The sequence below is a fragment of the Macaca mulatta genome, chromosome 7, assembly GCF_049350105.2.
Source record: "Macaca mulatta isolate MMU2019108-1 chromosome 7, T2T-MMU8v2.0, whole genome shotgun sequence".
Taxonomy (NCBI): domain Eukaryota; kingdom Metazoa; phylum Chordata; class Mammalia; order Primates; family Cercopithecidae; genus Macaca; species Macaca mulatta.
In genome coordinates this window covers 161,628,594-161,642,948 of record NC_133412.1, presented here as the reverse complement: position 1 = coordinate 161,642,948, position 14,355 = coordinate 161,628,594, and the positions used below count along the sequence as shown (strand labels likewise).

At 36.8% G+C, this 14,355-nt stretch overlaps 1 protein-coding gene across 18 annotated transcripts in view; it reads right to left on the bottom strand.

Annotated features, from left to right (window-relative positions):
* SPATA7 (spermatogenesis associated 7) overlaps positions 1-14,355 on the bottom strand; it is a 63,769-nt gene that overhangs the window by 35,928 nt on the left and 13,486 nt on the right. The gene's annotated exons all lie outside the window — the stretch shown is intronic.

Here is a 14,355-nt window from a genome sequence, read left to right as displayed (position 1 = left end):
CTGAAGGAGCTGAAAAACACAGCTCGAGAACTTTGTGAAGCATACACAAGTATCAATAGCTGAAGCAATCAAGTGGAAGAAAGGATATCAGAGATTGAATATCAACTTAATGAAATAAAGCATGAAGAAAAGATTAGAGAAAAAAGAATGAAAAGGAATGAACAAAGCCTCCAAGAAATATGGGACTATGTGAAAAGAGCAAGCCTACGTTTGATTGATGTACCTCAAAGTGACCAGGAGAATAGAATAAAGCTGGAAAACACGATTCAGGGTATTATCCAGAAGAATTTCCCCAACCTAGCAAGACAGGCCAACATTCAAATTCAAGAAATACAGAGCACACCATGAAGATACTCCTTGAGAAGAGCAACCCCAAGACACATAATCTTCAGATTCACCAAGGTTGAAATGAAGGAAAGAATATTAAGGGCAGCCAGAGAGAAAGGTCGGGTTACTCACAAAGGGAAGCCCATCAGATTAACAGCGGGTCTCTCTGCAGAAACCGTACAAGCCAGAAGAGAGTGGGGGCCAATATTCAACATTCTTCAACCCAGAATTTCACATCCAGCCAAACTAAGCTTCATATGCGAAGGGAAAATAAAAGCCTTTACAGACAAGTAAATGCTGAGAGATTCTGTCACCACTAGGCCTGCCTTACAGGAGCTCCTAAAGGAAGCACTAAATATCGAAAGAAAAAACTGGTACCAGCCACTGCAAAAACATACCAAATTGTAAAGACCATTGACACTATGAAGAAACCGCGTCAACTAACGGGCAAAATAACCAGCTAGCATCATAATGACAGGATCAAATTCACACATAACAATAGCAACCTTAAATGTAAACGGGCTAAATGCCCCAATTAAAAAACACAGACTGGCAGATTGGATAAAGATTCAAGGCCCTTTTGGTGTGCTGTATTCAGGAGACCCATGTCAGGGCAAAGACACACATAGCCTCAAAATAAAAGGATGGAGGAATATTTACCAAGAAAAGGGAAAGCCCAAAAAAAAAAAAAAAAAAAAAAAAAAAAAGCAGGGGTTGCAATCCTAGTCTCTGATAAAACAGACTTTAAACCAACAAAGATTTAAAAAAGACAAAGAAGGGCATTACATAATGGTAAAGGGATCAATGCAACAAGAAGACCTAACTATCCTAAATACATATGCACCCAATACAGGAGCAGCCAGGTTCATAAACCAAGTTCTTAGAGACCTACAAAGAGACTTAGACTCCCACACAATAATAGTGGGAGACTTTATCACCCCACTGTCAATATTAAAGAGATCAACAAGACAGAAAATTAACAAGGATATTCAAGACTTGAACTCAGCTCTGGACCAAGCAGACTTACTAGACATCTATAGAACTTTCCACCCCAAATCAACAAAATATACATTCTTCTCAGCACCATATCGCATTTATTCCAAAACTGACCACATAATTGGAAGTAAAACACTCCTTAGCAATTGCAAAAGAATGGAAATCATAACAAACAGTCTCTAAGACCACAGTGCAATCAAATTAGAACTCAGGATTAAGAAACTCACTCAAAGTCACACAACTACATGGAAACTGAACAACCTGCTCCTTAATAACTACTGGGTAAATAACGAAATTAAAGTAGAAATAAATAAGTTATTTTAAACCAATGAGAACAAAGACACAACGTACCAGAATCTCTGGGACACAACTAAAGCAGTGTTTAGACGGGGTGTTTATAGCACTAAATGCCCACAGGAGAAAGCGGAAAAGATCTAAAATTGACACCCTAACATCACAATGAAAAGAACTAGAAGGGCGAGAGCAAACAAATTCAAAAGCTAGCAGAAGACAAGAAATAACTAAGATTAGAGCAGAAATGAAGGAGATACAGATGTGAAAAACTCTTCAAAAAAATCAATAAATCCAGGAGCTGGTTTTTTGAAAAGATAAACAAAATAGACCACTAGCCAGACTAATAAAGAAGAAAATAGAGAAGAATCAAAAAGGCACAATAAAAAATGATAAAGGGGATATCACCACTGATCCCACGGAAATATAAACTATCATCATACTATAAACACCTCTGTGCAAATAAATTAGAAAATCTAGAAGAAATGGATAAATTCCTGGACACATACACCCTCCCAAGATTAAACAAGAAGTTCAATCCTTGAGTAGACCCATAACAAGTTCTAAAATTGAGACAGTAATTAATAGCCTACCAACCAAAAAAAGTCAAAAACCAGACGGATTCACAGTCGAATTCTACCAGAGGTACAAAGAGGAGCTGGTACCATTCCTTTTGAAGCTATTCCAAACAACAAAGACAGACTCCTCTTTAACTCATTTTGCATCATCCTGATACCAACCCCTGGCACAGATACAAGAAAAAAAGAAAATTTCAGGCCAATAATCCTGACTAACATTGATGTGAAAATCCTCAATAAAATACTGGCAAATCGAATCCAGCAGCACATCAAAAAGCTTATCCACCACGATCAAGTCGGCTTCATCCCTGGGATGCAAGGCTGGTTCAACATACGCAAATCAATAAATGTAATCCATCACATAAACAGACCCAATGACAAAACCACAGGATTATCTCAATAGACGCAGAAAAGGCCTTTGACAAAATTCAACAGCCCTTCATGCTAAAAACTCTCAATAAACTACATGTTGATGGCATGTATCTCAAAATAATAGCTATTTATGACAAACCCACGGCCAATATCATACCGAATGGGCAAAAGCTGGAAGCATTCCCTTTGAAAACTGGCACAAGGATGCCCTCTCTCATCACTCCTATTCAACATAGTAATGGAAGTTCAGGCCAGGGCAATCAGGCAAGAGAAAGAAATAAAGGGTATTCACATAGGAAGAGAGGAAGTCAAATTGTCTCTGTTTGCAGATGACATGATTATATATTTAGAAACCCCCATCATCTCAGCCCCAAATCTCCTTAAGCTGATAAGCAACTTCAGCAAAGTCTCAGGATACAAAATCAATGTGCAAAAAATCACAAGCATTCCTATATACCAAAAACAGACAAACAGAGAGCCAGATCATGAGTGAACGCCCATTCACAATTGCTACAAAGAGTAATAAAATACCTAGGAATACAACTTACAAGGGATGTGAAGGCCCTCTTCAAGGAGAACTACAAACCACTGCTCAAGGAAATAAGAGAGGACACAAACAAATGGAAAAACATTCCATGCTCATGGATAGGAAGAATCAATATTGTGAAAATGGACATACTGCCCAAAGTAATTTATAGATTCAGTGCCATCCCCATCAAACTACCATTGACTTTCTTCACAGAATTAGAAAAAACTATTTTAAATTTCATATAGAACCAAAAAAAGAGCTGGTATAGCCAAGACAATCCCAAGCAAAAAGAACAAAGCTGGAGGCATCATGCTACCTGACTTCAAACTATACTACAAGGCTACAGGAATCAAAACAGCATGATCCTGGTACCAAAACAGATATATAGACCAATGGAACAGAACAGAGGCCTCAGAAATAACACCACACATATACAACCATCTGATCTTTGACAAACCTGAGAAAAGTAAGCAATGGGGAAAAAATTTCCTATTTAATAAATGGTGTTGGGAAAACTGGCTAGCCATATGCAGAAAACTAAAACTGGGCCCCTTCCTTATATCTTATGCAAAAATTAACTCAAGATGGATTAAAGACTTAAATGTAAGACCTAAAACTGTAAAAACCCTAGAAGAAAACCTAGGCAATACCGTTCAGGACATAGGCATGGGCAAAGACTTCATGGCTAAAACACCAAAAGCAATGGCAACAAAAGCCAAAACTGACAAACAGGATCTACTAAAGAGCATCTCTACAGCAAAATAAACTATCATCAGAGTCAACAGACAACCTACATATTGGGAGAAAAATTTTGCAATCTAGCCATCTGACAAAGAGCTAATATCCAGAATCCACAAGGAACTTAAACAAATTTACAAGAAAAAAACAACCCCATCAAAAAGTGGGCAAAGGATATGAACAGACACTTTTCAAAAGAAGACATTTATGCAGCCAACAAACATGAAAAAAAGCTCATTATCACTGGTCATTAGAGAAATGCAAATCAAAACCACAATGAGATACCATCTCATGTCAGTTAGAATGGCAATCATTAAAAAGTCAGGAAACAACAGATGCTAGACATGATGTGGAGAAATAGGCATGCTTTTACACTGTTGGTGGGAATGTAAATTAGTTCAACCATTATGGAAGACACTGTGGCAATTCCTCAAGGATCTAGAACCAGAAATACCATTTGACCCAGCAATCACATTACTGGGTATATACCCAAAGGATGATAAATCATTCTACTATAAAGACACATGCACATGTTTGTATATTGGAGCACTATTCACAATAGCTAAGACTTGGAACCAACCCAAATGCCCATCTATGGCAGACTGGATAAAGAAAATGTGGCACATATACACCATAGAATACTATGCAGCCATAAAAAAGGATGAGTTCATGTCCTTTGTAGGGACATGGATGAAGCTGGAAACCATCATTCTCAGCAAACTAACACAGGAACAGAAAACCAAACACTGCATGTTTTCACTCATACGTGGGAGTTGAACAATGAGAACACATGGACACAGGGAGGGGAACATCACACACTGGAGCCTATTGGGGGACTCGAGGAGGGATAGCATTAGGAGAAATACCTAATTTAGATGACAGGTTGATGGGTGCAGCAAACCACCATGGCACATGTATACCTGTGTAACAAACCTGCATCTTCTGCACATGTATCCCAGACATTAAAGTATAATAATAAAAAAGAAAAAGGGAAAAAAAGAACACCTGGATATTTTTTAGTCAATATTTTTCTTCTCTAAAGAAACTATACACAAATGCAATTGTGGAAACTACTTACAAATAGATTAAAGATCATTTTGATCTGTAAATATATTTATTTAATAGAATTTCTTCTTTTTCCAATAACAAAAGATAGAATACTAAAAAAAAATAAAAGTAGATTAGTGGTTACCTGAGGCTAGGGGTAGGAATTTGCAGCGTGGCTGCAAATGGGTGCAAGGGATCTTCAAAAACTGATGAAAATGTTCTAAAATTACTTTGTGGTTACACAATTCTGTAAATTTAGTAAAACTCAGTGAATCTTATAGTATGTAAATTATTTTTCAATAAAACTTCTATAAAAATGAAAATATTTAAATAATTCAACAAACTACATTCCAGGTTAGGTACTGATCAAGTTGGTAGTCTGCTATGACAGAAAAGTACAGAGTAGCTTATAAAAACAGAGATGGCTCAAATCCAGAGTTCTCTTTTTATGTGTCTAGAAAGCCTGTTTCTAAGCCAAATTCATTATAATGAAAAATCATATATAATGAAGAATGATTATTAATTACACTTAATTTGGTGATTATAATATTTGCAATTACTCTAAGCCATCACAATTTGGTTTATATAGCAAAAAGGAAAAACTCCTGCCTTAACTGACTAAAAGCAGAAAATAGCATGGATAAATAAGCATGGATAAATACCTAAATCTAAATTTTAAAAACAAAAAATGTAAGCAATTCTTTAAATACCCCTTATATGCTGTCGAATCCCAAATTTTTAGCTCTATCCTGAAATTGTCTCTAGAATTCCAGACCTGCACTCCAACTGCTTCCTCAGGGTTGCCAACTGGCTATGTAATAGGCATTTATTTCAGATGTAATGACCAACACTGAACTACTGATTTGCTTTCTCCTCTCAATCTTTTCCTATGATATTGCTCACTTCAGTAAATCATAACTCCATCCTTTTGGCTGACAGGTTCTAAGTCTTGGAAGTCATTTCTGACTCACTCCTCTTTTTTCCCTCATACTACATCTACATCCAACCCATCAGTAAATACTATTGACATACATTTGAAATGTTTCCAGAATCCAATTATTTCAATCTCTCTCCCCTGCAACCACTCTGGTCCCAGTCACCATTATTTCTCATCTGGATTATTTTTTGTCTTCTAACTAGTCATTCTGCTTCTGTAATTGCCTCTTACAGACTATTCTCAACTATGAAGCCAAAGGGATGATTTTAAAAGTAAAAGTGGTCCTGCTACTCCTCTCTTCAAGACCCTCCAATGGCTTGCAATGTCATTCGGAGTGAAGGCCAAAGTCTGTGCAATGGCCACTGCCTTTTATCATCTGCATCCCTCTGTTCCATCTCAGTGACTTAATCTATTACTCTTCAGTTGGCTTATTTCATACTAGCTATACAGCCCTCCCTGCTGTTTTTTGAAAACACCAATCACGACACCATTTCAAGGCTTTTACACTTGCTGTTTCCTCTGGACTGCTTTTTCACCAGACAGCTACATGCCTCTTCCTTAATTCTTTCAGGTCTCTGCTCAACTGTCACCTTATCAGCAAGGCCTTCTCCTCCAAAGGACTCTCAGTCATTTTTTTTCCATTGCATTTATTACCATATGACATATTCTTTATCTATTTATTGGTATTCGCTTATTGTTTGTCTCCTCCAACTACAGTGTGAATTCTACAAAAGCAGGAAATTTGTCTTGTTCACCTCTTTAGTCCCAGCCCCTAGAATAGTGTCTAGCACATAGCAGGGGCCCAAAAAACATATGCTGAATAAATCAATGAACAAACTCTAGCAAACTAAATTAAATGTTATTCAGAATGATTATTTTACATTTGTGATTTTGATTTTCCTTTTTTTTTTTCTTGAGACAGAGTTTCACTCTTGCTGCCCAGGCTGCCCAGGCTGGAGTCCAATGGCGTGATCTTGGCTCACTGCAACCTCCGCCTCCCAGGTTCAAGTGATTCTCATGCCTCAGCCTCCCAAGTAGCTGGGACTACAGGTGCGTGCCACCACACCTGGCTAATTTCTGTATTTTTAGTAGAGAAGGGGGTTTCACCATGTTTCTCTACAGGCTGGTCTCGAACTCCTGACCTCAGGTGATTCTCCCACCTCAGCCTCCCAAAGTGCTGGAATTACAGGCGTGAGCCACCATGCCTGACCTAAAATACTTTTAAATACTTAGTAGGGCTACTCTACTACCCTTTTCTATTCATGTTCAGATTATTTATGGCTATTTTCTCATATATATGTAGGTTACTTTTGGAACATTTTGTCAAGTAGTATATGAACAATATTAATTTTTGGCATCTTAATTGAGCTCACATTGAATTTAGAAATTACTTTAAAAAGTATCAATACTGGCCGGGTGCAGTGGCTCAAGCCTGTAATCCCAGCACTTTGGGAGGCCGAGACGGGTGGATCACGAGGTCAGGAGATCGAGACCATCCTGGCTAACACAGTGAAACCCCGTCTCTACTAAAAAAAAAAATACAAAAAATTAGCTGGGCGCAGTGGTGGGCACCTGTAGTCCCAGCTACTCGGGAGGCTGAGGCAGGAGAATGGCGTAAACCTGGGGGGCGGAGCTTGTAGTGAGCTGAGATCTGGCCACTGCACTCCAGCCTGGGCGACAGAGCGAGACTCTGTCTCAAAAAAAAAAAAAAAAAAAAGTATCAATACTTTAAAAAGTACGTATCAATATAATACATTTGCATTATATAGAATCTTTTTATCTTATAACAAGATATGCCCTTTCTTTTGGTCCAGTCAATACATTAACCAAATTTATCTGGTTAATATATTATTTCCAGTCATGACCAGGTAGTCATTCTATTTAAGTTTGTATATATTAGATTGTTTAGGTAATAATTTTTTCAGCTTTGTTAAGGTATAGCAGACAAATTATATATGTTTCAGGCATTTAATCTGATATGTTGATATATATTGTGAATAATCATCATAATCAAGATAATTAATGTATCACCTAACATAGTCACCACTTTTTCTTTTTTTGTGGTGAGAACACAGATGTACCGTCTTAGCAAATTTCAAGTATATTATACAGTACTGTTAACTCTAATTAATGCTGTACACTAGATCTCCAGAACTTACTCAACTTGCATAACTAAAACTTTATACTCTTTGACCAACATCTCCCCATTTCCCCCTGGCAATTTCCATTCTACTCTCTGCCTCTTTGAGGGTGCCCACTTTAGATTGCACACATACATGTTTAATAATCCAGACACAGGCAAGTACCACATTACCTCACTTACATGTGGAATCTAAAATGAACCTTCAGGTTCATCTGTGTTGTCACAAATGACAGAAATCACAGGATTTCCTTCTTTTTAAAAGCTGACTATGTGGTGTGGGTTTTGTGTCTGTGTATATGTTATAAATGTGGTGTGGGTTGTGTATATGTGCATGTAATATTTCTTTACACACATACCACATTTTCTTTATCCATTCATCTGTCAACAGACAGGTTGTTTCTATATCTTGACTACTTACTACAATGCTGCAACAAACGTGGGAGAACAGATATCTTCTTGACATACTGACTTCATTTCCTTTGGATATATATTCAGAAGTGGGATTGCTTAATCATATGGTAGTTCTATTTTCAATTTTTTGAGGAGGCTCTATATTGATTTGCCTAATGGTTGTACCAACTTACATTCCTAGCAATAGTGCACAAGGGTTCCCTTCTCTCCACATCCCTGCGAACACTTGTTATACGTTGTCTTTTTGATAGCCATTCTCACAGGTGTGATTGATATCTCATTAGGGTTTTGATTTGCATTTTCCCTGATAATTAGTAATGTTAAGCATCTTTTCATATACTTGTTGGCCAGTTGTATGTCTTCCTTTGAGAATGCCTACTCAGGTCCTTCATGCATTTTTATAGCAAGGTTTTTTTTTTTTTTTTTTTTTGCTATTGAGTTGTACTTATTACTTACATAGTTGGGATATTAACCTCTTATCAGATACATGGTTTGCAAATATTTCCTCCCGTTCTGTAAGTTGCCTATGCATTCTACTCTGTCAATTGTTTCCTTTGCTGTACAAAAGCTTTTGAGTTTGGTGAATTCCATTTGTCTATTTTTGCTCTTGTTGCCTGGCTTTCGGAGTCTTATCCAAAAACATTATTGCCCAGACTAATGCCAAAAAGCTTTTTTTCTATGTTCCCTTCTAGTAGTTTTATGGATTAGGGCCTTATATTTAAGTTTTTTAATCCATTTTGAGCTGATTTTTGTATGAGTTGATTTTTGTTTATGGTTTAAGAGTCCATTTTCATCCTTCTCCGTGGGGCTATCCACTTTTCCCAGAGTCATTTATTGATGACACTATCCTTTCCCCATTGTGTGTTTCCGGTACCCTTTTGAAGATCAGTTTACTATAAATACATGGATTTATTTCTGGGTTCTCCATTCTTTTCCATTGGTCTGATAAGTGTTTTTATGCCAGTTCCATACTGTTTTGATTACTGTAGCTTTGAAATATATTTTGAAATTTAGAAAGTGTGATTTCTCCAACCTTGTTTTTCTTGCTCAAGATTGTTTTGTTTGTGGTCTTCTGTGGTCTCATATGAATTTTAGGATTGTTTGTTCTATTTCTGTAAAGAATGTCTTTGAGATTTCTATAGGGATTGCAGTAAATTTATAGAACACTTTGGGTAGTACAAAAATTGTAACAATATTGATTATTCCAATTCATAAACATGGATGTCTTCCATTTATCTGTGTCTTTTAAAATTTCCTTTATTGATGTTTAATAGTTTTCAGTGTACAAGTTTTCAACCTTTTTGTTTAAGGTTATTCCTAAGCATTTTACCCTTTCTGTTGCTGTTGCAAATGGCATTGTTTCCTTAATTTCTTTTTCAGACAGTTGTGTACAGAAATGCCACTGGTTTTTGTACATTAATTTTGTATCCTGAAACTATATTAAATTTCTTTATTGCAACAGTTCTTTTTTATTGGGCATTAGGGTATTCTACATATATTACCATGTCATCACAAACAGAAATTACTTTTTTTTTTTTTTTGAGACAGGGTCTTTCTCTGTTGCCCATGCTGGAGTTCAGTGGCATGGTCAAAGTTCACTGCGACCTTGACTTCCTGGGCTCAAGTGATCCTCCTGCCTCAGCTTCCAATGTAGCTAGGACTACAGGTATGTGTCACCATGCCTGGTTAATTTTTAGTTTTTTTTATTTTGTAGAGACATGGTCTCACTATGTTGCCCAGGCTGGCCACTCCTGGCCTCAAGTGATCTCCCCACATTGGTCCTCCAAAGTATTGTGATTACAGGTGTGAGCCACCACACCTAGTTTTACTTCTCTTTCTTTCTAATTTGTATGCCTTTTATTTTTCTTGTCTAATTGCTCTGGCTAGGACTTCCAGTACTATGTTATATAGAAGTGGCAAAAATGGGGAATCCTTGCCTTATACCAGATCTTAGAGGAAAAGCTTTGTTTTTCTTCATTAAGCATCATGTTACCTGTGGGATTTTCATATATAGCTTTCATGCTGTTGAGGTAAGTTCCTTCTATTCCTATTTTGTTGAGAGAGTTTATCACGAATGGATGCTGAATTTTGTCAAATGGTTTTCCTGCATGTATTGAGATGACTGTGTAGTGTTTAATCTTTCACTATGTTACTGTGGTACATCATACGGGTTGATTTGCATATGTTGAACCACCTTTGTATCCCAGGGATAAATCTGACTTGGTCATGGTGTTTGATTCTTTTAACATGCAGTTGAATTCAGTTTGCTGGTATTTTACTGAAGATTTCTGCACTTAAATTAATCAGATATATTGGCCTGTAGCTTTCTTTTCTTGTGGTGTCTTTGTCTGGTTTTGGCATCAGGGTGGTGTTAGCCTCATAAAATAAGTTTGGAAGTATTCCCACTTCTATTTTTATAAGAGTTTAAGAAGGACTGGTACTAACCTTTCTTCGAATATTTGGTAGATTTACCTATGAAGATATCTGGTCCTGGGTTATTCTTTGTTGGGAAGTTTTTTTTTTTTTAATTTTTAATTTTATTTTCTTGAGATTTTATCCCATTCTGTCGCCCAGGCTGGAGTGCAGTGGCATGATCTGGCTCACTGCAACCTCCACCTCCTGGACTCAAGTGATTCTTCTGCCTCAGCCTCCTGAATAACTGGGATTACAGGTGCACAACACCATGCCTGGCTAATTTTTTTGTATTTTTTCATAGAGTCGGGGATTCACCATGTTGGCCAGAAGGTCTCGAACTCCTAATCTAAAGTGATCTGCCTGCCTTGGCCTCCCAAAGTGCTGGGATTACAGGCATGAGCCACCACATCTGGCTTCTGTTGGAGGTTTTTAATTACTGATTCAATCTCCTTTTTTCTATTGGTCTATTTGGGATATTTCTTCTTGATTCAGTTCTTGTAGGTTGTATGTTTCTAGGGATTTACCCAGGTGGGCTTAGTTTATTTTTCTTCTACTAGTTCCTTGAGGTATACAGTTGAGTCGCTTGAGATCCACTCTTTTAATGTAAGTATTCATCACTATAAACCACTCTCTTAGTAGTAATTTTGCTGCTTTCCATAAGTTTTGGTATATTGTGGTTTTGTTTTCCTTTGCTTCAAGATATAAAAATTCTGTTTTTATTTCTTCTTTGACTCAATGCCTGTTCAAGAATGTGTTGTTTAGTTGCCATGTATTTGTGAATTTCCCATTTTCTTACTGCTATTAATTTTTAGTTTTATTCCATTCTGGTTGAAAAAAGATACTTGGAATGATTTTAAACTTCTTAAATATGTTATGTCTGATTTTGTGGCCTAATATGAGATTTATCTTGAAGAAGGTTTCATGTGCACTTGAGGAATACATATTCTTCCATAGGGTGTAAAGGGCTGTACATATCTGTTAAATTCCTTTGGTCTGTTATGCTGTTCAAGTCAGCTGTTTAAATGATTTCTGTCTGGGTTCTATATCCATTATTGAAAGTGGATTATTGAAGTCTCCTATTATTGTATTAATGTAATTTATCCCTCAGATTTGTACACAATTACTTGATATATTTAGGAGTTCTGATGTTGGGTATGTAGATGATTGTTACATCTTCCTGTTAAGTTGACCCTTTAAAAAATATATAATGGCTGTCATTGTATCTAGAGATCATTTTAAAGCCAGGCGCGGTGGCTCATGCCTGTAATCCCAGCACTTTGGGAGGCCGAGGCAGGTAGATCATGAGCTCAGGAGTTCGAGACCAGCCTGTTAAACATAGTGAAACCCCGTCTCTACTGAAAATACAAAAATTAGCCTGGCATGGTGGCACACGCCTGTAGTACCAGCTACTTGGGAGGCTAAGGCAGTAGAATCGCTTGAACCTGGGAGGCGGAGGTTGTGGTGAGCCAAGATTGCGCCACTGCACTCCAGCCTGGGCAACAGAGCAAGACTTCATCTCAAAAAGAAAAAAAAAAAAAGGAGATAATTTTATGTTTATTTTGTTAAGCATAGCAGCACCTGTTTTTTTTTTTTTTTTTTTGTTATCATCTGCATGGAATATCCTTCATTTTCAGCATATACATTGAGCTACTCTATGCCTTTGATTGAGAAGTTTAAACTATTTACATTTAAAGAAATTTTTGATAAGTGAGAACTTACTATTGCCACTTTGTTAGTTGATTTTGTTTTGCAATTGTTCTGTTCCTCTACTTTTCTCTTTGTTATTTTAAGCTTTTTTGGGAGTGATTTGTTTTGATTCTTTTTTATGTGTCTATTAAGGTTTTTTCTTTCTTGTTACCCTATTTGACAGGGTCTCACTCTGTCGCCCAGTCTGGAATGCAGTGGTGTGATCATGGCTCACTGCAGTCTCGACCTCCCTGGGCTCAGGTGATCTTCCCACCTCCGCCTCCTGAGTTGCTGGGACCACAGGTGCATATCACTATGCCCAGCAAATCTTTCGTATTTTTTGTAGAGACAAGGTTTTACCATGTTGCCCAGGCTAGTCTTGAACTCCTGGGCTCAAGTGATCTGCCTGCCTCAACTTGCCAAGGTGCTAGGATTACAAGCATGAGCCACCATGCCTGGCCAACTCTACACTTTTACTCCCTTTTCCAATACTTTGTATTCTTGTAATGAGGGTTATTTCTTTTTACACTGTGCATCCATTAACTTTTGTGGTTATAGTTATTTTTAATATTGTTGTCTTTTAATTTTTACATTATGTTTTTTTAAAAAAACAAAAATGTTAACTTTTATACATCTACATGTGGGCCCTGCAGAAAATCCTAAACGGGACCCAAACCATATGAAGTTCTCCTTTAAAGGAAAGCAATTATCTCAATATTTAATAAAACAGCATATATTAGAGTTTAACGTGATTTATGCACCACCATTACAGTGTTATGTTATTATATTTACCAGAAAGACTTATGCTTTCATATTGCTGGTCAACATGTTTTTGTTTCAATTTGAAGAAATCCTTTGAGCAATTCTTGAAAGTCAGGTCTAGTAGTGACAAACTTCCTCAGTTTTTGTTAGTTTAAGAAAGACTTTATCTCTTTTTCATTTTAAGAAGGAGTTTTGCTACGTAAAATATTCTTGGCAATTTCTTTTTCTTTCAGTATTTTGACTATATCATCCCACCTTCTCTTGGTTTGCAAGGTTGCTGTGAGAAATTAGTTGATGATCTTGCATAGGATTCTGTATGTGATAAGTTGCCTTTCTCATGCTACACTCAAAATTCTCCCTTTGTCTTTAATTTTTGACAATTTAATTACAATGTGTCTTGGAATAGACCTCTTTATGTTCAATCTATTTGGGATCCTTTGGGCTTTCTGAATCTAATCCATTTCCTTCCCTAGAGTTGGTAAGTTCTCCAGTCGTTATTTCTTTAAACAAACTTTCTGCCAGTCTCTCCTTCTGAAACTCCCATAGTATGCATGGTTTGCTTAATGATATACCCTATATCCCTAGGTTTTTTTCACTCTTTTTCAATTGTTTTTCTTCTCTGACTGAATAATTTCCAATTACCTGTCTTCAAGTTTTCTGATTATTCTACCTTAACATGTCTGCAGTTAAAACCCTCTATTGTATTTTTCGTTTCCTTCAGCTTTATAATTTCTATTTGCTTCTTTAAAAATTTTCTTTGTTGAACTTATCAGTTTGTTCATGTATCGTTTCCTTGATCTCTTTGAGTTGTCTATCAGTGTTCTCTTGCCAAGCTTTTTCAAAACAATTATTTTGAATTTTTGTCAGGCAATTCATAGATCTCTATTTCTTGGGACTTTTTACTAGAAATTTATTGTGTTCCTTTGGTAGTGTCATGTTTCCTATATTTTTCTGTGTTCCATGTAGACCTGCATTTCTGTCTCTACATTTGAAGAAGTACTCACCTCTTCCAGACTTTACATACTGGCTTCAATAGGGAAATTATCCATCATATTACCTGTGGTGGGTATGAGCCCACCAACTTAGTGGGGTGTGCATGAGTGTCAGGTCTGAAGATACGTAG